The sequence below is a fragment of the Pipistrellus hanaki genome (assembly GCF_964339955.1).
Source record: "Pipistrellus hanaki genome assembly, chromosome: 9".
NCBI lineage: Eukaryota > Metazoa > Chordata > Mammalia > Chiroptera > Vespertilionidae > Pipistrellus > Pipistrellus hanaki.
The window spans coordinates 38,100,968-38,124,139 of record NC_140511.1 but is presented as its reverse complement, the minus strand read 5'-3'; positions in this window follow the sequence as shown (position 1 = coordinate 38,124,139).

The following is a 23,172-nucleotide window of genomic DNA, read 5'->3' as shown; positions in this document are numbered from 1 at the left end:
TGTGAAGCAGAAGCCCACCTTTTGTCTTGTGAAAGCAGGGAGCTACCATTAACCTGAAGGCAGCTGCTGCATATGGGATCATGCATTGCTTCTTTAAGCTGGAGCTGTGTTTAAAGGCTACATATTACACTTATTTCCCCCATTTCTCTTGTAGAATTCTTATAGCAGATGAAAAGTAGAGAGGAGAAGCAAAGGCCTGGGGACTCAGAGAGGCTTATGTCAAAGTGCAGCACAGAAAGGAGAGGGGGCCTTCATATCACCTCTGGGGCAGGCCCAGGCCCCTGTGTGACATCACTGGGAGTAGCATCTTTAGAGCAACAGGAGAGAGCACTCATGGCAGAAGCCCAGGTGATGTGATGAGGAATATTTTTGATTGCAGCCATAGAAAGGCTTCTTTAGCTGGCTTCAAGGAAAGTAAGAATATGATGGATTCCACTGGTCTCACTGTAACAAGAAGACTGAGCACCTGTCAGGCTTAGGAGCTCCCAGAAACAACAGAGGGCACTTTGCAGGGTATAATGGAGTCTGGGTATCACACTGCCAGAGTCTTTATAATTTGGAGTATTATTATAGAGATTTTTGGTGACCTGCTTTTGCAGGGATTTATCTACTACAAAAGCATGTAGAAAACATTAGTGGTATTTAACAAAAAATCTCTAGTGATAAATTACAACGATGGTTTTAATTGTTAATGCCTCTTTAGTATACCCTTTGCCCATGTCACTGCACTGCCCTCCCTCTAGATCAGCCACTAGCCAGCCATCTCATCCTTAGACATACAGTTGGCCCAGCTAAGATCAGCAGAATCATCTAGTCAATGCCATGTGACCTCCAGCTCATAGCAGGCAAATACTGTTGCATGCCACTGAGATTAAGAGGTTGTTTGTTATGCAGCACTATTATGACAATGGATAACTAATACATCCTTTAAAGTGAGTGATACAATGAATATCACATGGTACTGTAGTTTCAGTTTTGTAATTTATTTATTTTAAATATATTTTTATTTATTTCAGAGAGGAAGGGAGAGGGAGAGAGAGATGGAAACATCAATGATGAGAGAGAATAACTGATGGGCTGCCACCTATATACCCACTACTGGGGATCAAGCCTGCAACCCAGGCATGTGCCCTGACTGGAATTGAATTGAATTGTGACATCCTGGTTCATAGGCTTTTATTCAAACAGTGAACCAAGCTGTAATTTTTTATACTGTAAAATAAGCATAACAAAACACACCACACCAATGTATTTTTGAGTATTAAATGTGATAACTCAGCATGTAAGATAATTATTTTTCCTTGGCAAGACTAAAGACTGAATATGTGAATTTTAAGATCTTATTACAGGATAGACATCTGTGTGTCTGCCCCAGGGATCATGTTCCAATAAATATTTTTTTATTCCCGTTCATGGGTATGGTTGCACGTGGGCTGCCTTGCAGAGCATTCTAAGCATCAGAGGGTGATACTATTAGAGAGTCTCTAAAATGGAATTATGGAGCAAACTGAGCACTTGCAGAACTGGCATTATCAACGTGTAAGGCGAAGAAGCCAGGAGGGGAAATAGCTTCATGATGCTCAATTGGAAAGGATTTTTGGAAGTGCAAAAGGTGGCACAGTAGAGGAATAGCAGAAATGGCATGATATATAAAGCTGGGGAGCACTGAGTCAAAATCTGGGCCTCCTCATTTCCTAGCTATGAGACTTCAGCAGGCTCTCTGATCTCATTGAATCTTGGGTTTCCATCAAATAAATGGGAATAAAAATAAGTGCCTTGTAGAGTTACCGAGAACACTAAAGGAAATGCATGCATCTAAGGTTCCTGGGGTAGAATAGATATTCTTGCCACGGGATGTCAGGGATATTTTTATGTGGTCTTGGAACAGAAGGACTTGGGGAGCAAAGAACCAACTAACATAATTAGCAGTTTCAGGGGCTGAGTCGTAAGGGGAAATTTGGATGAAGAAAGAAGCAATGAAGTTGGTCTTTTTTTGTTTTAGTTTTAATGCACGGGATTTTCTTTTGCATTGCACTATATTTAGGTACAAGGTGGCCTGGAACAAAAGCTGCAATTTATTTTTAAATGTTCAGAACAATGAGATGACTGGTTTTCCATATATATCAGCATCACATTGCCAAACACAGAAGAATCTTACGCTCCATGATCAGCAGTTCACAAATATCTGTTGTAATGTTGCAGTCTGACCCTGCTTTACTCAGCCTTGAGTTTTGACTCTAAGTGTTAAACATGATATTTTACATTTGCATGCACTCGACAACTTATAAAACTCTTGCCCAGATACTATTTCATTTTTGACCTCAATAATCCTGTGGAGTCTTAATCCTTCACCTCATATTGAAGACAAGGAAATCAGCATTGAGTGGCTAAATAGCATGCCCAGAATCATGAAACTGATGGATGCTGATCTAATTTGAAAAGTTAGTAAAATTCAAGGTCATTGACAGGCATTTTGTATGGCAGGTGCTATGCAAGGCTCACAACCCTTAAGTCTTCTAGTCATTACAAGAAAACTAAATACAAGACCCATCTGTGGTAGACCAGCTGGGTACCTCCTCATTAATCATGGTCCTCCTCTCTTTGCCTTCCCTCTGGATCTATATTTTTTCATATGTAAGTTGACATGTGTTTAAGAATGGAGGACTCCTACCCTAGCCTTAGAGGATAATTCACAGATAGTCATGATAGAGAGAAAGTGAGAGATGTACAAGGAGGATACCCAACCCCTTCTTTGCTACTCGGGGTGTTGTTATATGAGGACCTGACGTTTGGAACCTTGATAGCCATTTAAACCATGAGTTTTGCATGAAAATAAAACTAAGTAGAGCAAGTTGATCCAGAGTGGCTTGGTTAGTCAATCTGGAAAAGCCTGCTTTTGGATTCACATGAGGTATAATTAGAAATTTTTACTGTTATGCAGACCTTTAATCCCAGAATTACTTGCTCTGAAATTCATTCTAGATGATACATCCTCACCAGTAGATGATCTGGTCACTGTTTTACACTTAACAACACTGAAAAAACAAACAAACAAAAACACAAACAAACAAACAAACAAACAAACAAAAATTCTTCTGTCCATAAGTGTGGACAGTTGCAGATTTGGGATTTGAACTTTTGTGTATCTGATGTTGAAATATGATCTAAAATATGCTGCATTTTGGCCTCCTCCCCATTCCACTATGCCTCTTTTTCCCCACCAGTCTGTGCACTGCAGGAACTGGAGGACAAAGAAGGGTCAGACCTTGGAACATTAGTAAATGTTTCCCGGAGAGGGAGAGCAATGCCTAAGAGACAGTAGACCATGAAATAAATGGCCTCCAGTGTCCCTCTTTATTTTTGCATCTCAGTATGGGGAGAAAGCAACCTGGGGGGTGAAAAGAGCAGAGAACTAGAGGGTAAAAATTCTGATTTCAAGTTCTGGCTTTAAAATTTTGTAAGAGTGTCACTTTGGGCAAATCTCTTGATCTCTTTGAGACTCAGTTTTCATCAATCAAATGAAAATAATAACCTCTGGCCTATTTCTTTCGAGGTTGTGGTGAAGACGACGAGACAGAAGGCATGCTGAAATGTCTCTCTACTGCAGAGGATAAAAGGTTCCTATAACTAGAGAAGATGTCCTCAGGGCAGACACAGTCTTCTCATGATCTTCTGTAGAGACTAAGGATACTAATAGTCCCTAACATGAGCATTGCAAGACTGCCATTGCTTTTGATAAATTTGTAATTTGTAGGTTGTAAATTCAAACATTCTCCCCTCTGAATGCCATCCTGAAGGTTAATGAATGAAATACACGATTTTCAAATCCCAGCAGTTTCTGTTAATTGGAAGCAAACACACACCTTCAGGTTTGATCTCTCATAACAAGACAGTCAGATAACTTAACCTCGAAGCAATTCATCACTGCACCACTCAGAGCTTTCGGAGGATGGCAGACATTTCAAAGGCTTCAGATGTGTATGTATGCTTCCCCCACTTCTCTGCAAAGATAGTAAACTTGAAAGGAGAAAGAGACCAAGGGAAATTTAGAAGAACTTCATGGGAGATTTTTAAATAACCTGAAAATATTAAATCCATAGGATTTAATTTGAAGCAACTCAAGAGTCTAGTGGTTTTTGGCACATGCTACTTATCTATGATGGAGTATTCTGAAAACTCTAAAAAGCATGCCCTGGCATATTTAAAGGACACTACACACAGGTCAGGTGAAGAGATAACAATGAGATAGAATGTATAAGGCACATGATCCCCACATAATAAAATGTGTCACACATACACACAAGCACATGCACTCACAAACACCCAGCTGTAAGAAATAATGACTTGATTTCCTGACAGAGAGTCCTTCAAATTAAAAGTCACAGTGTTATTTTTGATCCCCTCTCTTTTCCCAAAGTTATAAGCACATAGTTTTCAAGATATATTTTGAAATATATTTTTTGTAATAGTCTCTTTATTCTATGCTTATTGTATGCTAGCAGTATGCTAAACACTTTATGTTTATTCACCTCCATTTAGTCCTTACAACCATCCTATGAGGAAGTACTACTATCACTCCTGTGTCACAGATAGGGAAACTGAGGCTCACAGAGAATAAGGGAGTTGTCTCAGGTCTCCCAGCTGGTAAATAGTGAAGTAGAAACCCAGCTAATCAGTTTCCTAACCTATTAAAATGATGTCTTCTTGGTTAAGTTACCAATTATATACATATATGATGTCCCAAAAATGTATATACACAACTTTGTATAATTATAAAGGCAGTGTTTATTAAAATACATTTTCAAAATTGAGTCATCAGCTGTTAAAGTGTGTATACATTTATTGGGTCAGCTGGTGTATGTATGAACTTAATTAAACTGCATGGGAGAATAAGATGAACAAGAGGCTATTCTGTGTTTTCTTTTCTTTCTTTCTTCTTTTTTTTTTTTAATTTTTTACCCAATGATATTTTTTTTCATTTATTTTTTTAAGACAGTGGAAGGGAGGGAGAGAGACTCAAAGAGAGAAACATTGATGTGAAAAAAGACACATCACTTGGTTGCCTTCCACGTGTACCCTGACCAGGCCTAGGAATTAAGCCTGTAACCGAGGTACGTGACTTTGACTGAAATTGAACTCTGGCTTCTTTAGTCTGCGGGCAGACACTCCAACCACTAAGTCAAACTAGCCAGGGTTGTGTTATCTATTTTCTTATATTTTAAATAAAACTGAGCCCTGGTTCAGTTGGTTGGAGCATTGTCCCAGGCACCAAAAGGCTGTGGGCTCAATTCCCATCATGCCACATAGCTAGGTCGTAGGTTTGATCTCGGTCAGGGCATATGTAAAAGGCAGTCAATTGATGCTTCTCTCTGGTATCAATATTTCTCTCTTCTCTTCACTTTATACCTTTTTCTCTCTGAAACCAATAAAAACATGTACTCAGTGGGGATTAAACCACAAACAACAACAACCACACAACTGAAACAAAGGGCATTGAGTCAAGAGCACATGACCTTCTGGATGTTTTCTATCTCTTGCCTCCTCCTCACTTCCTGGGTGCCACCTCCCTAGTTTGAAATTCCCCATCTCTCATAAGATTCTAGTAGTATCTTATGGTGGGCTCTCAGCTTTTAGCCTTGCCTCTCTTTCAGTTTTGACCTCCTTTGAAATACACAAATCCCATCACTTTGTGCCTCTGTGTGAAACACTTTCAGAGCCTATCCATCAGGGCAGTGCCCACAGACCTGGTGTGCAGTGTAAGACTTCCATGCCCCTTCCTAACCCCTTCTCCATTCCTCTTCCTATTTCTTTGCTGAATTTCTCTGCGACATCTATTTCTTACATGGGTTGTTTTCGAAATGCTACTGAGGCTTCATTACAATACTTCCTATAGTTCTCCAAACAATCAAAGTTATGTTTCCCTTTCTGTCTTTGCCCTTGGCTCTCTATACCTCTGACTTACCCATTAAGCACTATAGGTGTAGTGCCTAGGAACCTTAATTCATCTAGGTGCTAAAAATATTTTAATTAGAAGAAAAAATTAAAAGCAGAAATAAAGAAATGGACATAATCCAGCCTGGATCATGGCCCATAAAAACAAAAATGCCTAGAGATCATGAAAGTAATAACATTGTACTGTCTCTCTTCACTTCCTGGAAGGCCTGTGGCCTATGTGGATAAGTCTTGCTTGTCCTTAAAAACCTTGCCCAAGCATCATCTTCCCTGACAATCCTTTTGCAACATTTTAATTAACGTATGTATTTATTCATTTATGCATTTCCTCCTCTCTTTCAATGGCAATTTCAAACAGAGATTAAAGTAATCCTAAGCAAAAAATAAGAATGTTTGTTACTTTGCTGAATACAATGGTAAATGCTTTAGCTCACTCATTCATTTTAGCCTCACACTAGGGGGCAGACACTATTATTATTATCCTCATTTCATATTGGAGAATGTGGAGGCTAAGAGAGATTAAAGTGTTCCTGTTTGCCAAAACAGGTTTGGCTCAGTGGATAGAGCGTTGGCCTGCATACTGAAAGGTCGCAGGTTAGATTCCAGTCACAGGCATGTATCTTGGTTGCAGGCACATCCCCAGTAGGGGGTGTGCAAGAGACAGCTGATCAATGATTCTCTCTCATCAATGTTTCTAACTTTCTATCCCTCTCTTTTCTTCTCTGTAAAAAAATCATATATATATATATATATATATATATATATATATATATATATATATGTAATTTGTCTTTATGTCTTTATGTACAATGTCTTTATGCACAGTGTTCCTGTTTATAAGTGGCAGAGTGAGTGCTTAGACTCAAACCTCCTGGCTTTGTAGCCTGGAGAAGCTCTGATGGTGGTGGGGTAGAGGAGAGGAACCCCCTTCAGTGAGTTTCATGATTCCCAAGGTGGAGAGATGACAATTAGGGTAACACTTTTGGCCTTTTGCATCATCCACCCATGCCCCAGGATAGTGGAATGACCATGTGATGTTGAATTTAGCCACTCTTCTCTTTTTTCCTTTGAATCCATCTAATGTCAGAGATCATGTTCTCTGCTCTGTTCCCTACCAGTAGATGGACTTGTGGAGTTTGCAGGTCTTCAGCACATACTTTGCATGTCTCTTCTGAGATTCTTGAATTGAAACAGTAAACTTTGTGTTTAACTTTTTGCTCAATTGTAAAGCTACCCCTTCAGGTGGTCTCTTCATGTGAAGCCTCATTTGGACACAGCCGAGCCATGATAGTCATTGGATCCCTTAAAACAACAACATGCTCCTAATCATAAGGCACAAAGTCAACTTAGAGGAGAGTGTGCTATGTTGTCTTGGAATGGTTAAAGGAGGTTTTGGAGAAGGAGGATTCTAAGTTGGGTTTTTAAAATATTAATATCTATGTAGCAAAAAAAAATATCACTGATTTGAGAGTAAAATACTTGAGTTCAACAGCATATTAAAGTCATATAGGGCTCTGGGTATACACTGATTAATTAAACAGATATCATTTGTGATAGTTACCTACCAGCTCTTCTTTAGGGAGCTAACATTTTTTATCGTTTATTTCATTTAATCGATACATTATTTCTCTGAAGTAGTACATATATTTACCTCCTTTTTACAGATGAATAAGATTCATAGATGTTAAGCAGCCCACCCAAATCATCAAAGCTACTTGATGGTAAATATTACTTTGATGGTAATTAAAGATTCAACCAAGTGTGTCTGCCTCTAGTGCCAATATCTATACACTATTCATACAGTCTTTTCCTACTCATATAAGTAGTTTATCAGGGGAAACAAAAAACTCACACATTAAAAAAGCAATTACAGTCTAAACTAAGTACTCTGAGATATGGACCAAATAATGGGACAGGGTGTGTAGAGGGAACATGGACAAGGAAGGTCTCTCTTCATGTTCTAAGCTAAGATTTGAAGAATGAAAAAGAAACAAGATTATGGAGCAAACATTTCAAGAGGAGGGAAAAGAATGACTTGATAACTGGAAGATCCTGACATTTTCGGAATTAGGAGATGACTAGGGTGTTGCAGATAAGAATGACATAGAGCCTTGGGGAGGAATTTAGATTTAACTTTAAGGGCAAAAGGCAAGCACTAAAAAGTGATAAAGCAATAGCCACAGAGATGAAGAAATATTCCTACTTTGATAGTGTCAAAATTGTTTGGAAGGTAAAAATTGATAAAGCTTGCTGATGATTGGTTGAAAGGTGAGAAAGGAGTCAATTCTGACTGAGGGAGGATTTCTATCCCGAGTGACTGGGATGGGGAAGATGAGAAAGACACAGGTTGGAAGAGAGTGTTGGGGGAGATAGAATTAACTTAAATTTGAAATTACTATTAGATATCCAAGTGGAGATGAAATAATTAAGAAATAACCACAGCTGAAACCGGTTTGGCTCAGTGGTAGAGTGTCATCTGAGGACTAAAAGGTGCCAGGTTTGATTCCGGTCAAGAGCATGTACATTGGTTGCAGGCACATCCCCAGTGGGGGGTGTGCAGGAGGCAGCTGGTCGATGTTTCTCTCTCATTGACATTTCTAGCTCTCTCTCTCTCTCCCTTCCTCTCTGTAAAAAATCAATAAAAAAAATAAAAAAAATAACCACAGCTTATTTCTAATTGGTCACATTCTTATTATCTCTTGGAGGGGATGTTGTATACCTGGATGCAAAATGAAATAAATGGGCAATTCAGAGTAACAAACATACATACCTTGCATGGTATTAAAAATAGTCAAATACACAGAGCAAAAATGTTCTATAGTGGGTACAATGTCTTTATGCACTGGCTTATATCACCAGTTTGAATAATTAAATTTCCCAAATTCATACTTATATACTATGGCAATGGTTAAACAGGTGAATAAAATAGTTTCACCTTCTGATATATGTGTCCTATCTAATAAAAGGGTAATATGCAAATTAACAATCACTCTGTCACAAAGATGGCAGTGCCCAGTCCTCTCAGCCCTGCCAGAGTTCCCAGGTCCCAGGGGGTGGTTGCTGAGAGCAGGAAGCATGAGTGGCCTGGCAGAATGCTTGCTTCATTGCCACGCCAAAGTTGGGCTGGCTGCCTGGAGCCAGAGAAACAGGGACAGGGACAGGGGGGCTGGCCCACAGCTTCTGCTGCCAAGCACAGACCCAGGGAGGAGGTGGTGGGCTCACCTCCCACTGAAGTAGCACTGGTTCCTCCCGGCTCCCTCAGAAGCCGTATGGCTCCCATGAAAACAGTGCAGCTATCAGCAGCATGCTGTGGTTCCTACCAGCTCCCACAGAAGCAGAGAGTGTCCTACTGCACGGGATATCGCATGATGGGCTACTAGTGTGTGTATGTGTGTGTGTGTGTGTGTGTGTGTGTGTGTGTGTGTATCTCCTATACAATAGAGGTGATATGTAAATTGACCACCACAAGATGACTGCCTACAATCAGGCTGGCAGGGGGGTTAGTGAGGGACTACCAAAGGACTGAATAAGCAGGCTGCATGGGGCGACCAGGCCAGCAGAGGGAGCAGCTGAGGACAACCAGACTAGCAGAGGGGGGCAGTTGTGAGGGACCAGGCCGACAGGGGGGTCAGTAAGGGATGATCAGGCTGGCACACAGAGGCAGTGAGGGGTGATCAGGCCAGCAGGAGGGGCAGTTAGGTGTGACTAGGCAGGTAGGCAAGTGAGAAACTAGGAGCTAGTGGTCCAGGATTGTGAGAGGGATGTCCAACTGCTAGTTTAGGCTTGATCCCCAGGATCTGGCCTAAGTCAGCAGTCGGACATCTCCCAAGGGGTCCTGGATTGGAGAGGATGCAAGCTGGGCTGAGGGGACCCCCCCATGCATGAATTTCGTGCACCAGGTCTCATACACACACACACACACACACACACACACACACACACACACACATATCTACTGTATATATATGATATATACTGTATAAATAGATATATGCACATATATACATATATATGCACACACATACATACAATATATATAATAGTTGGCAAAGGTAGGTTTATAGTTGTTCATATGGAAAAAGAGAGCAGGTTATGATTATTACAATATAAAAGAATGTCAAAATGCAACTATCAACCTACTTCTGTCAACCCTCTGTATATACACAAATATACAGAGACAAACACACACACATATACATACATGCACACACACACACATATATATGTATATCTATAATATCTATATCTATGTCAACATTGGGATATATCTATTCATCTATATAATATACATATGTACTATCTATATTATAAAAATCCAGTGGCCCTAATGCCATAATGACCAAAGACCTGTCACCAGGAGGCTGCATGTACAGTGAGGCATGCAGGAGTGGGTGTGGACTTGACTTTGGGTCTCTCGGCAAAGCAGGACTTGGGAGAGTCCCATGGCACAGCTGAGTCTGGAGTCCTGGATCTCATGCGATTTCCCACAAGTCTGGGTCTCGTATGATTTTGCATGCTAGGTCATTAGTATATATACAATATAATAGATATATCCTAAGATGGAATGATAGCTCTGACTTCTAAAGCTAATAGTTTTTTCATAATTGTCTGCCATTACTATATACTAGAGGCCAGGTGCACAGAATTTGTTTATGGGTAGGGTCCATAGGCCTGGCCAATGATCAGGGCCGATTGGGGCCTTCTGGCTGCCAGACAGGGCCTTCCTTCCTTTTGTGTCGCCCCCTGGTGGTCAGCACATGTCATAACAAGTGAGCAAACACTCTCCCTGTTGAACTTCTGAGGGGACACTTTGCATATTAGCCTTTTATAAATAGAGATTAAATTATAAAGATACATGAAGCAATGATCTGGCTTGCTTTTTAAAAAGTTATGAGGTAGGTTTCCAGAGCATTTTTGGCAATGTTACTTCTAAGTTTTCCCAAGAGCCAAGCTATATCCTTATCAAATGTTTGCCTGAGGACAGTTTAGGAAGATTTTCCTAAATTGAGAAATGCAATCATTACTTAAAATAAGAGTAAATGTCTCATTCCCTACTCTTGGCCTGCATTTATTTAAATTAGTTTTCTAGAAATCTGGTTGGTAATAGAGTAAGAGCAAAATATTTGGGCATTAGGTTTCCATCTTCAGGACACACTGCTTTTTATTTAGTTCCTAACATATACTCCTTTGGACAATAGTAACCAAGTAGCTTGCAAAAGGGCAAGGCCACCTTCTAGCTTCTAGCAGGGAACAAGACATATGCAAATGAACATTTATTCTCTTGCTAAGCAAACATGGCCAGTTATTACAATGGGCCAATGAGTTTATAATAATAAAAAAATATGGAAAATATGCAGAATTTAAATGAGAAAAATATTAATCATAAAGCTAAATCCTTATGGGAATATGATTTGAGATCATGGATGGTGACAAATGCCATGATATATTTTGAAATAAATGTTTATGGTTACCATTAGATGTCTGTGAGGGGCACTAAAGATACTCCATTGAAAAAAAATTTATAAGAAAAATACCCTGCAATTGCTATTGGTATGACATTAATAGTTTTAGCTCAATAAGCAGCCTTGTAAAGTTTATAATAGTTTTAGCTCAATAAGTAGCCTTATAAAGTTTATATCACTCAGAAAAATAAAACAAAACATTCATCTTTAAATCTATAATTTTCCAAGAAGTCTCTATATTGCTCTGATAAAATATTGATGGGAATGAGATAATTATTATAACAAATAGATTTAAAATGTTCTTTAAAAATAATTTTAAAGATTTATTGTTCTTCCCCTTAATTTTTTTTTCCTCACCTGTCCTGAAGTCTTGTTGATAAGGCTCTTTTATTCCCCACTGCTCTGCTGGGATAGTGGATAAGGACTTCCTATTCCCAATGCTCAGATTCTTATTAGGACTCATCACTAGCCCCACCTACTTACAGCCTTATCTTCTTTCTCCTCTAGTGCCTTACAGTCTAGCTTGAGCTGTTTTTCACATACATCACGCTGTCTGTCATATCTAGATGTTCCTTTGACCTATAACATAATTTTTCTTTCAACACCCTGCACAGGAAAAGGTGTCTTGCACCTGGAAAGGTGTTCTTCACTTGGCTAACTCCTGCTTGTTCTTTCTTTTAGACTCAACCCAGAAATCATCTCTTTCAGAAAGCCTTCACTGTTCCCATCACTCTGGTATATGCCCACAATACCCTACACTCAGCCCTATCATTGCACTTTTATTGTGTTAAAATTATTTGCTTTTTCTTTACTAGTGTGAGAGCTCCTGGAATAAAGAAAAGGTGCCTTGTTCAATTTTACTGCTATCACCTAGCATCACACCAGGCAGATACATATATATATTTTTCTTTTTGATTGAACAAAATAATTCAATACTAATTTCACTCTACTTTGTCCCAAATCTCCTTGGTCATCACTTGCAGAGACAACTTCAACACTTGAAAATAAGTTTATGTCATTTCTGAGGCAAAATCAATAGGCCTTTCTTAAGAAATCAGAAGTAGGGAATAAGAAAAGAGGATTGCTTTGATTAAGTAGCAGGAACCCTGGAGAGTGAGAAATACCAGCCAAGGTCTGCCACAATGTGACAAAACCAGTTAATTTCATAGAGGGGGCCTTTCAGAGTGTCTGAGGTGCAGTGGGCAAAGTCAGATGAGAAAACACAAACATCTTATAATCCTCTTAATGTTTCTGTTTTGATTTTGGCACAATTGTAATTGACCACCCACACAGGAGAGAGAATGTAAAATCTTTTGAGTGCATATTCCTGGAAAGTCTAATACAAATGCAACAAATATGGGAGGGACAGGTTTCCTTTTGCACTCTATTTTTTTTTTTTAAAAAAAATAGCTTTCTAAAATCTGGCTAATAATGAAAATAAAAAGCAGGGTTAACCTATAGGTAAACTTACTTAAATGCAGACAGCCCTTGCTTTTAGATCAAACACAGTCCGGAAGACTGACTTTAAAGCTGACCTGACAAAATTAAGCCATTGCCTCTGTCTTGTTTGTTAAAGGAGGGTGGGAAGTAAACGTTTCTGGTAAAGCTGAGAGTAGAGGAGTTTGTCAAGAAGTAGCATCCTTGCTTGCAGAGCCTTTCATTTCAGCCACTTCATGAAACATTTATTGTGCACCTTCCCTGAGCCAAGGTGAGGTCCTGGAGTGACAAAGATTTGCATGACATTGGCTCAATTGCATTTACCATTCAGTAAGGGCCTGTGTTCTGTGTAATTTTCTATAATAGCACACACACACACACACACACAAGCCTTTAATTCTCATTTTCTCAACAAAAGGTTACAAGTCTCTGTTCTGTGTCCCCTCAGTACCCTGTGCATACCCATTTCTGACACTAAATGTTAGTGATTATTATTATAGCCATTTGCATATTATCTCTTATGGTTGGTTTATGTTTGTTCCTCTAAACTAGGCCAGGAGATTCTTGGGGGGAAAAAAGAGTGGTTTTGTTAAAAGTGGTTAGGAACATGGGCCCTGCCTCAGGGTTCAAGTCCAAAGTCTGCATTTATTAGCTGAGTCATTGTAGGTACTTAGAATCACTATGCCTCAGTTTTCTCATTTTAAAAAAGGGATAATATTATTACCTGCCTCAAATGGTTGTGATGAGGATAAATGAGTTTATATACATAATGCTTAGAATAGTGCTTGGCAGGGAGCAAACACTCAATTATATTAGTTATCAAACTTTTTATGAATAGACAAAAACAAAATACCTAGGCTCTCGCTGCTTTTAACTGCCAGTTTAAACTGCCAATACTTGCTTTTAGCTTAAAGGCTGACTTATAGTTGATGTGTTTTCATCAGTAGATGGTGTTTCCATTCACTCAATTGTCTAAGATAGATACTTGGGACCTATCCTTGAAAACACCCCCTCTCTTACTTCCCATATCCAATTCCACATCCATCTTCTCCATATATACCTTTAGCCAAGTCCCTGCCTCTCTACCACTCCTGCTCTAGTTTAGGTCATTCCTGAACACCACAGTCATCCGCAGATTGTTCTCCCTTCTTCTACTTTGATACTCTTCAGTTTATTTTCAATGCAGCCATTCAACAGGTCCTTAATACCATAAAACAGGTCAAATCACTCTCCAGGGTAAAACTTCATTGGGTTTTTAACAGTGAAAATCCATGTCCTTCATGTGCTTAAAGAACAGAGTGTGATCTCACCACTCCCTAGTGACCCAGAGTCATCTTGGCTTACCCCTGAGCCTATCTCCCATTCCTTGAAATTGGTAATCTCTCTCCACAGAGCCTTCTACCTGCTTTCCATTTTCCTGAAATGATCTTTCTCTCAACCTTCACATCTTATAGAACTCAGTTTACAAGTCACTTCCTCAAAGGAACCTTCCCCCTACTCTAAATACTATCTCCTCCCTTGCCCAATCATTCCCTCACACCAGCTAGCCTAATTTGTACTGTTATATTTATTGCAGAGATTATTTGTTCAACTCTTTATCTCTCCACCAATTTGTTAGGTCTATGAAAATGGATGCTCTTTCTTTTTTATTCATCCCTTGATCCTCAATGCATAGCAAAATTCCTGGTACTCTATAAATAATTAGCAAGCACACAAATGTCTAACAACTCTTTATTTAATAGGTATATGAATTGCCACAATCCATACATCTGTTAAACTAGAAAAAAAAATTGAAGAACTTGATCTATAAAGGACACTAGGGCTCTGATATACTTCACTTATTTTTCTGCTTTAAATGTTTTTATTGCTGAAGGAGCAATATTACAACCCATCTAAATACAGAGGGAAGACCATTTTTATTTTAAAGATATTACATGTATCTTTGATCTCACTTCCAAATTTTTTTTTTTTTTTTTTTTTTTTTTTTTTTGTCAAGGTGTTCTTGGCAATGAGCACTGTAATCATGTCTGGTCTTGTTGGGATTTGTGTGCACAAATGTATGTACAGTCATTTCCAGTCCTTCTAAACCACATTTCAAGAAGCCCCTATGAAAACACTCATACAGTACTAAGTCAGCCAGTAATTAGATGGGGCTGTGATCTGGGGTGAGAAGGACAAGAAGTGAATTAGGTTTGTAGAGAAGAGAACATTGAGACCCTGAACAAGACTAGGTGAAAAATGCAAGCTACACATATGTATGAAATTGAAGACTGAGTAGAGACTCAGAGAAGATTAGAGATGACCTAAATTGTCATGTTCATCTTGTATAAAATAAGGGGGAAAGTAACAAGGGCTTAAAAGACATACTTTAGAATCATTCAGACCTGTGTTCAAATCCTGACTTGGTCACTTTGAGATCCTGATCAAATTATATAACCTTCTTTATTTGCAATTTATTACTTAAAAAATAGACAGCCATACTTTCCTTAAAGGATACTTGAGTATATAACATAAAGTAGGTAACAAAACGCATGTAGTGCTGTTTCAGGCATATCTTGAGCCATAAAAATGGACTAAAAAGAATTATTATTTGACTTTATTATATAAACCCATTATTTTATGGATGGAGAATACAGAACACAAAGAGGAAACAATATGCCAAAGGCCATCTGGCAAATTACGGGTTAAGCCAGGACTGTATGTATGACTAAAGATTCCCTGTTTGATATTTCTCCCTCCCCTTACTCCTTTCCTTCATATCTTTGCCAACATGCACACCATAGAAAATATAGCAACAGGTGGAGGACAATGGAAAAATCACCCATAGGTCTTTCTGGTTCTGACAAGGTACAGTGGAATATGCAAAATCATTTAACTGCTTAAGTTGACTTTGAAATAAAGAAAGATTATGCTCTAGCTTCAGTTTCAAGAAATGAAGTGGGAGCTGAACACATAATCTGAGAGAACTGATGATGTAGCAGCCTGGCCCAAGGACATGGGTGAAAATGGAGCTCAGTTTCTGTAATATTTTATTAAAATTTGAAGACATGAGCTGATACCTTTGTCCTGTATGATACAGGCAGCTATAACCAAGTTTTTTTTTAATATAAATCCAGGGTCATGTAGCAGGATAAATGGCAAATATATAGGTGCAAGTTCATGTAGCTTTTGTCTAAGCTTTGGTTGAGAAAAAGAAGATAAATATTTTAATCTTGGATCTATGCTTCATGTTGGATTCAAGGTTCAAATCTGTATCAGGAATCTCTGAACAGAAATTAACAGGAGATTGGTTCTAGTTTAGTAATAGTACTTAAGTGCCTGATAAATTCACAAGGGAGAATATCTAAGTAACAAAGAACTTTGATGACAGAATCTGAAAAGAACACAAACAAATCTAGGATAAAGGGATAAAAATATATTTGGAAAAAGGATATGGTAATCAAAGTTGGTATGCTATTATAGCATTGAATAAAGTAGAGCTCAGGGCAAAATGCGTTGTTAGAAATAAAGAGGATCATCACATAATGCATAAAAATAATTTCTCAAATAGCCCTATCAATTTTAAATTTGTATAATTTACTAAACCTGCCTTAAAATATGTAAAGAAAAAGTTGAAAGGCCTAAAATAGAAATTTACAAAACAGCAGTTATAGTACATAGATTTTAACACACTTATCTTGGTAATTAATAAATAAAAGATTGCAATTTTATTAAAATGATAGATCTAGTGAACAGGCTAGAGAACAAAATTTTTTGAGCACACATGCAACATTTCAAAAAGTTGGTCATGAATAAGGAAACAAAGCAAATCTTAATGAGTCAGAGAGTACATATTTTACCATAATGCAAAAAAGGAGGGGAGTCAATTAAAAATTTCCTCTTAGATTGACAATTTAAAAACACACTTCTAATTAACATGAGTCAAAAATAGAGTGGAAATTAGAATATATTTACAAAAAGATGATAACGGTGCACAGCTAATGCAGTTCTGAAAGGGAATTTATGGCCTTCACATGGTTATTTTAGAAACGAAGAAAGCTACAAATTAGCTAAGCATCCAACCTCAGTGATTAAATAAATAAACAAAAACAGGGCAATAAACACATGTAATAGCTCTTACAGTGTCATCCCAATATGTCAAGGTTGCAGGTTTGATCTCTGGTCAGGACACATACAAGAAGCAACCAATGGATGCTTCAATAAGTGGAACAATACAATGATGCTCCTATCTCTCTATCTTTCACATCAAATTTTTAAAAAGAAATGATAAAATATATCAACCAAATGTACCAAATAGGAAATAAAGATAAAGTAGGGGGCATTAAAATGCTCAAAATTTGCTATTTGAAAAGAGCAACAAAACTAAGATAATTTTGTACAATTTTTCAAGAAAGCAAGAGAAGATACAAAGATTTAGATTAAAAATAAAGGTCAGATAAAATAATGGGTATATAAGACATTTTAAATCATAATAGAATGTTATTTAAAAATACTTTATGATAATAAATATGAAAAAAACTATACAAAACAATTTTTAGGAAGTTATAACTTACTAAAACTGACTCAAGAAAGAATAGAAGCTGAATAGACTAGTAATCATTCAATAAACAGAATACATAGTTTAAAATACTATGCAGGTTTCTTTCTTCAGCCTTAGTTCAATCACATGTTCTTAGGAATTTCAGGGATGCCACAATTCTGGTTGCTTTACTTTGGCACACTACTCATATCTTGTATGAGGGATGGGATAATTATATAAATGGCATTCATTTTGTGTCAGACTCTCCATTGGTACATATAAGAAAAAAATGTATCAGATGTGGTCTTTACTCTGAGGGACTCTGAGTCTATTTATTTATTCAAATAAATTTATCAGTAATGTAAGAAAGCTAAAGACAGTGGTGTGGGGACATTCTTGATACAGGGTAAAACTGGATATAGCTCTCTTTGATTTACTAACAGAAATCATAGTATTAGAAGTGAAGGGGGCATGCTTTATTTTTTTAATGAATTAATTTAATATTTTAAAGATTTATTTAGAGTGTGGCTGGTGTTGCTCAGTGGTTGAGCATCAATCTCTGAACTAGGAGGTCACTGATTTTCAGTCAGAGCCCAGGCCCAGGTTGTGGGCTCAATTCCTAGTAGGGGCATGCAGGAGGCAGCCTTGGTTCCTTGCTATAGTGCAGATTCTGATTTAGTTCATCTGAAGTAGCTCTATTGAGATCAAAGGTGAGGTTGACGCTGCCAGTCCACTTGATACACTTTAAGTAGTGAAGTTCTCATAGAAGCTTTGTCAGCCCTTGTCCTCCCTAATTCTCCTGGACAGAAGACAAGATACGTCCATCTGAAGACCATGTATGTTCAGTAGCCGATACTGTTGTAGGCAAGAACTCAGCTCCATTATCCTGGAGCTTCCTATAACCCCAGGGCCTCAGTAGGTCACATAGATATACAGAGTAGAGCTGATTTGAAAAGGGATTTCCATAGTCAGGACAGGTAAGTGCCCACCCTCTCTTTGATTCTCCCAAGATGCAGCAGTATCAGGTAAGTGCAAGAGGGGGATTTCAGGAAAATGATATTCTTGACATTGTAAGACAAAATGACTGTAATGTGTTTACTGAAAAATAAGCCCCTTTGACAATGGACCAGATTTGAGGACTCAATGACTTTTTAAAATCCATGTTTCACAAAAGCAAACACAGTTTTTTCCTGGAGGAGCAACAAGAGAGATATGGGGGTAGATCATCTTTGAGCAGAATGAGAAAAATTTGGCTGAACAGCAGGACTTTGGGTGAACTGGCCCAGACATTTCCCTGGAGAAGCAATTGGGCATTCCAGCATCCCTTGCAGTGAGCAGTCTAATGAATAATAATAAAAATAAAGTGCCCTTTATGCTATTTACAGAAGTAAGCCAATGCTTTCTTTAAAACAAAATGCATAACTATTCACCGGAGACAGCTTTTATATATCATTGTTTAACCTGCTGCCTCTAGCAGACCTCGGAAAAAACAAATGAAGTTCATCTTTCTCTGCTTTCACAAGTGCTTCCTTCCTGAATCAGGTAAGATGGCTCAGTCTGATATACAAGAATGAGTCCTGATTTTGAAGCCAAAGCAGATCTGGGTATGAACTGTGGCTCTGGTTCTTCTTCACTGTGTGACCTTGGGCAACTTCCTCTAACCTCTTTAAATCTTTTATTGGACATCTGGAGAATGGGTTCTTATGAGGATTAAAGATGAGTTATTCACAATACCAGGATCATAGCAAAAATTAGTTCTTGACACTTGTATGGGGGAGAGGAGAAGGTTGAAATCCAAGTAGCAAAAATCTTGGGACCATACCAAGCAGTGTGACTTGGGACTGAGACCACACTCTCGGCTGAGGGTGGTGGTAAATAGAAATTACCTCAGAAACAGTACAGAGTGGTTTCTAAGGAAACGAGAGCATGCTAACCCCTCCTCTGAATTTCCCCAGAGCAGAAAGATGCTAGCTCCCTCTTCTGCAGACCCAGCTCCTAGACTGTTTTACAAGGTCCTCTGGGTTTTCTATAATCTTCCCCTCAACAGATGAGTTGTACAATGTAATTATGTCAGTGAATTTGCACTTTCTTATTTCCAGGTTGAATAGTTCATACTTAAGAATTTGTAGAAAAAGCAGTAACCTTGGGTTGATCCTTCTTTCAGAGCGGGCACTTCTTCAGCTGGAAAGTCTCACAATTAAGATTATGAGAGTTTTGATCATTCAATTCAAACTTTGAACTGTGGCTTATTTTAAACACGATGTATCATTAGTTTGCAGATTGCATCTAATTATTTTACAAGTTTAAGAAATGCTACTCTCTGAAAAGAAATTAAAAACATTGTCTATAAAATTTTAGCTTCAAAGCAAATGTCTATTTTTATAGAACCTGAATTTAGAAAAAATAAAAAGTAAAGGGGCTGTTATAGAATTTTCAACATATTTCTCAAGATTTACAGCTAATACGTGGTTGAGCCCGAAATCAAAACCAAATGTGTCTGTCTGTATACAATAACTAATACTGTAAAGATGACCCTAAAATATTAATGGCTCACACAACAAAGTCTTTCTCACTCACTTTAATACCCACTGCAGGTTGGCTATGGCTCAGCTTCATATCCATACCATTCTGTGCCCCAGATCAGAGGGGCAGCCCTTGCTTGACTTGTGGGAAAGAGAGGATATAGGATGGAGCCTTGCAATTCTCTGTCTTCACAGATAATCTTCGACCAGAGTGTCATGGTCAAGTCTGCTTTACTGTGGGGGTTGGGGAGGAAAAGATGGTGGAGTACAGTTCTCCCACAGGGAAGGCGAAAATGCCAGGGACAGATATGGCAACCAAGCATAGTTCTAGGTAGAGCATTTTCCCCATTCTGCAGTATTGTGTAGATGTTTTATAAACTGTAGAGTGTTCTACAAGAGATTTTATCCATATTCTTGTCCCCACATTTATGGAATCATGTTGGTTTTGCTTTCAAAGATTATTGATGCCGATAGTTATATAAGAAGACAATTTCATTATGGAGATGAATAAGTCAGAAGGCCTATCTGGAACCCTAATTTCAGAAAGACTATTTTTTCTAAATATGCCCAAAGGCATTTGGTGATATTCATCTTTACTGTGAAAACTGTGATTAGTCACAGCTATGTAAATCACTTGGTCCAAAGGACACCAGCAGGTCTGGCCATATTTCCCCAATAATTTCAACTAAACAAAGAAGTCCACTCTACCCTCCTTACTTGCTTATATAATTCTTCAAACCTAATGCCAGCACAACCTTCACTGGCATCATCACTGCTCCTCTGTGACATATGTTTTAAGGGTTCATTCGACCACATATTTACTTTCTGATGATGCATTTGGTATTTCAGCTATATTAGTTTATGTGCACAGACCATAACTTAGTATTGGGACACAGAGGAATTTTCTCTCATCACAAAAGTAATATCAGTAAATGTAATAACATGCACTAATTTGAGGGCCCAAAGCACTTCCAGAGACAGAAGCAACATCCCAGCAAGGACAAGAATATGGGCTTTCATTCTAGCTGCATCATAATAACAGTACCACCCTGCAAGGTCTTCTTCTCCATAACATGCATGCACACACAGACGAACACACATGCTCATGTGCAAACACACCCTGAGTGCTGAGCAGCATTTCACTAATAGCTGTCTTACAATAAGATGTCTCAGAAACAACTTAGTAAGGAAACTAATACTTATTGAGCTTTATAATGTAACAGACACTTTTCTGAGGGCTATGCATGCACATTGAGACAGGTTATTTTATATTTTCATAATTTAATTTTCCCACATGTATTAACAACAACAATAATATCAAATTTTGAAACTTTTCTGTTTTTAATATTCTCATCTTTAAAATAAGAATAAAACTTAATTCAAAGAACATTAAAAGGAGTAAATGTATTAGATGCAAAATGCCTAACATATCCCTAGTACAGTGAAGGCACCTGTAATGGTCAATTTTAGGTGATAGTTTGGCTATGCCCAAGTCCTCGATTATATATATTCAATTTAAAATAAATCTTGGTATTGCTATGAAGGTATTTTGTAGATGTGGTTAGTAGCTATGATCAGTTCATTGTAAATAAGGTCAATTTTCCCAGGTAATCTGCATGAGACTGACTCAAGCAGTTGTATGGCCTTAAGAGCAGAGCTTGGGCTTCAGTGAAAAAGACATTCTGCCTGTGGATTGAAACTTTGGCTCCCGCCTAAGAGTTTCCAGTCTGCCTATCCTGATCACCCATTTTATGGAGTTTGGACTTGCTTTGTCAGCCCCCACAATCAGGCAAGCAAATTCTTTGTAATACATCTCTTTAACTTTTGATAGATGTGTATAATAAGCAAGACTGACAGATAGATGGAAGTATAGATGAATGAACAAATGAATAAATGGACTTCTTTATGAAGAGTAGGTTCTCTGTCACTGATGTAAGAGGAAGCTAGATGGCCACTGGCACATGCTATACAGGCGACTCAAAGGACATTTGTGATTCACTTTGAGAGCCTTGAGTTTCTTTCCAACTGGAGTTCTGGATATCATTTCCAATTGTTCTCATTAAGGGCATCTAGGCTCAAATTAAGGAAGGGGTCAAGTAACTAAGAATAAATAGAAAAACACGGCCCCAAAATGTTAATATTTTTCTAGAGAATCCATATGCTGCTTTATCTGGGGTCTGTGATGAGTGCTAAGCTCATACTTCTTTTCCTGGCACTATGGTATACTAGACACTCTCAAAAGTCCTATTGCAGCCAAAACTGGTTTGGCTCAGTGGATTGAGCATTGACCTGCAGACTGAAAGGTCCCAGGTTCAACTCTGGTCAAGGGCATGCACACAGTAGGGGGTGTGCAAGAGGCAGCTGATTGATGATTCTCATCAAAGTTTCTAACTTTCTATCCCTCTCTATAAAAAATCAATAATATATATATATTTAAAAAAAAGTCCTATTTCAGAACAACTGTGCTAAGTAAATAGTCCATTTGCTAGGTTTTCATGAATTAAAGAAACAAATTCAAGACTCCACCAATCCTTCCCTAAATGGAGGGAATAAAAATAAAATATATTATTATTTCATTTATCCTGAAATAAAATAATATTTTGGGCTAGTAGCAGGTATGATGACTTCCAGGGACCTTAAAGGAAGATCAAAGTAGCCCCAAGTAGTCCCAAGCTTGAGTATTAAAATATTAACATTATATTTCATTAAATTTGTATGATATAAAGAAACTACTTAAGAATATATATGTTCCAAAATTAGTAATGAGTGAGAAAAATAGAATGGATAAATAAATAAATCATCACTGGAATAATATATCCCAATAAAGTCCTCCAACATTTCGACAGATTAAGATGAATCACTTGTGGGATCTCAAAGTTCAGCAGATACCTAGAAAAATTATCCACTGCAGGTTTTATCTCTGCTGGGGAAACTATCCATGGTATAGCAGAGCAAGTCAGGAGAAAATATGAAGAGAAATATCAAGATACAGAGTACACCTCTATGCATAATTGGAAAACTGAAGTGAAAGAAGAAAGAAAACGGAGAAGAAACATTTCAAAAGAAAATGACTGTGACTTTTACAGAATTAATGAAATATATAAATTCACAAATATAACAAGCTAAATAAACAAAAATAATTTATGAAATATACCTTACCATGATGACATGAAATACACAATACCAACTATTAAGTGAAGAGCTTTAAGTGACCAAGGGGAAAAAATCCCTAGTTGTTCCTGTGAAGAGCAACAGATAGAACTGATGGAAGCCAGAACAT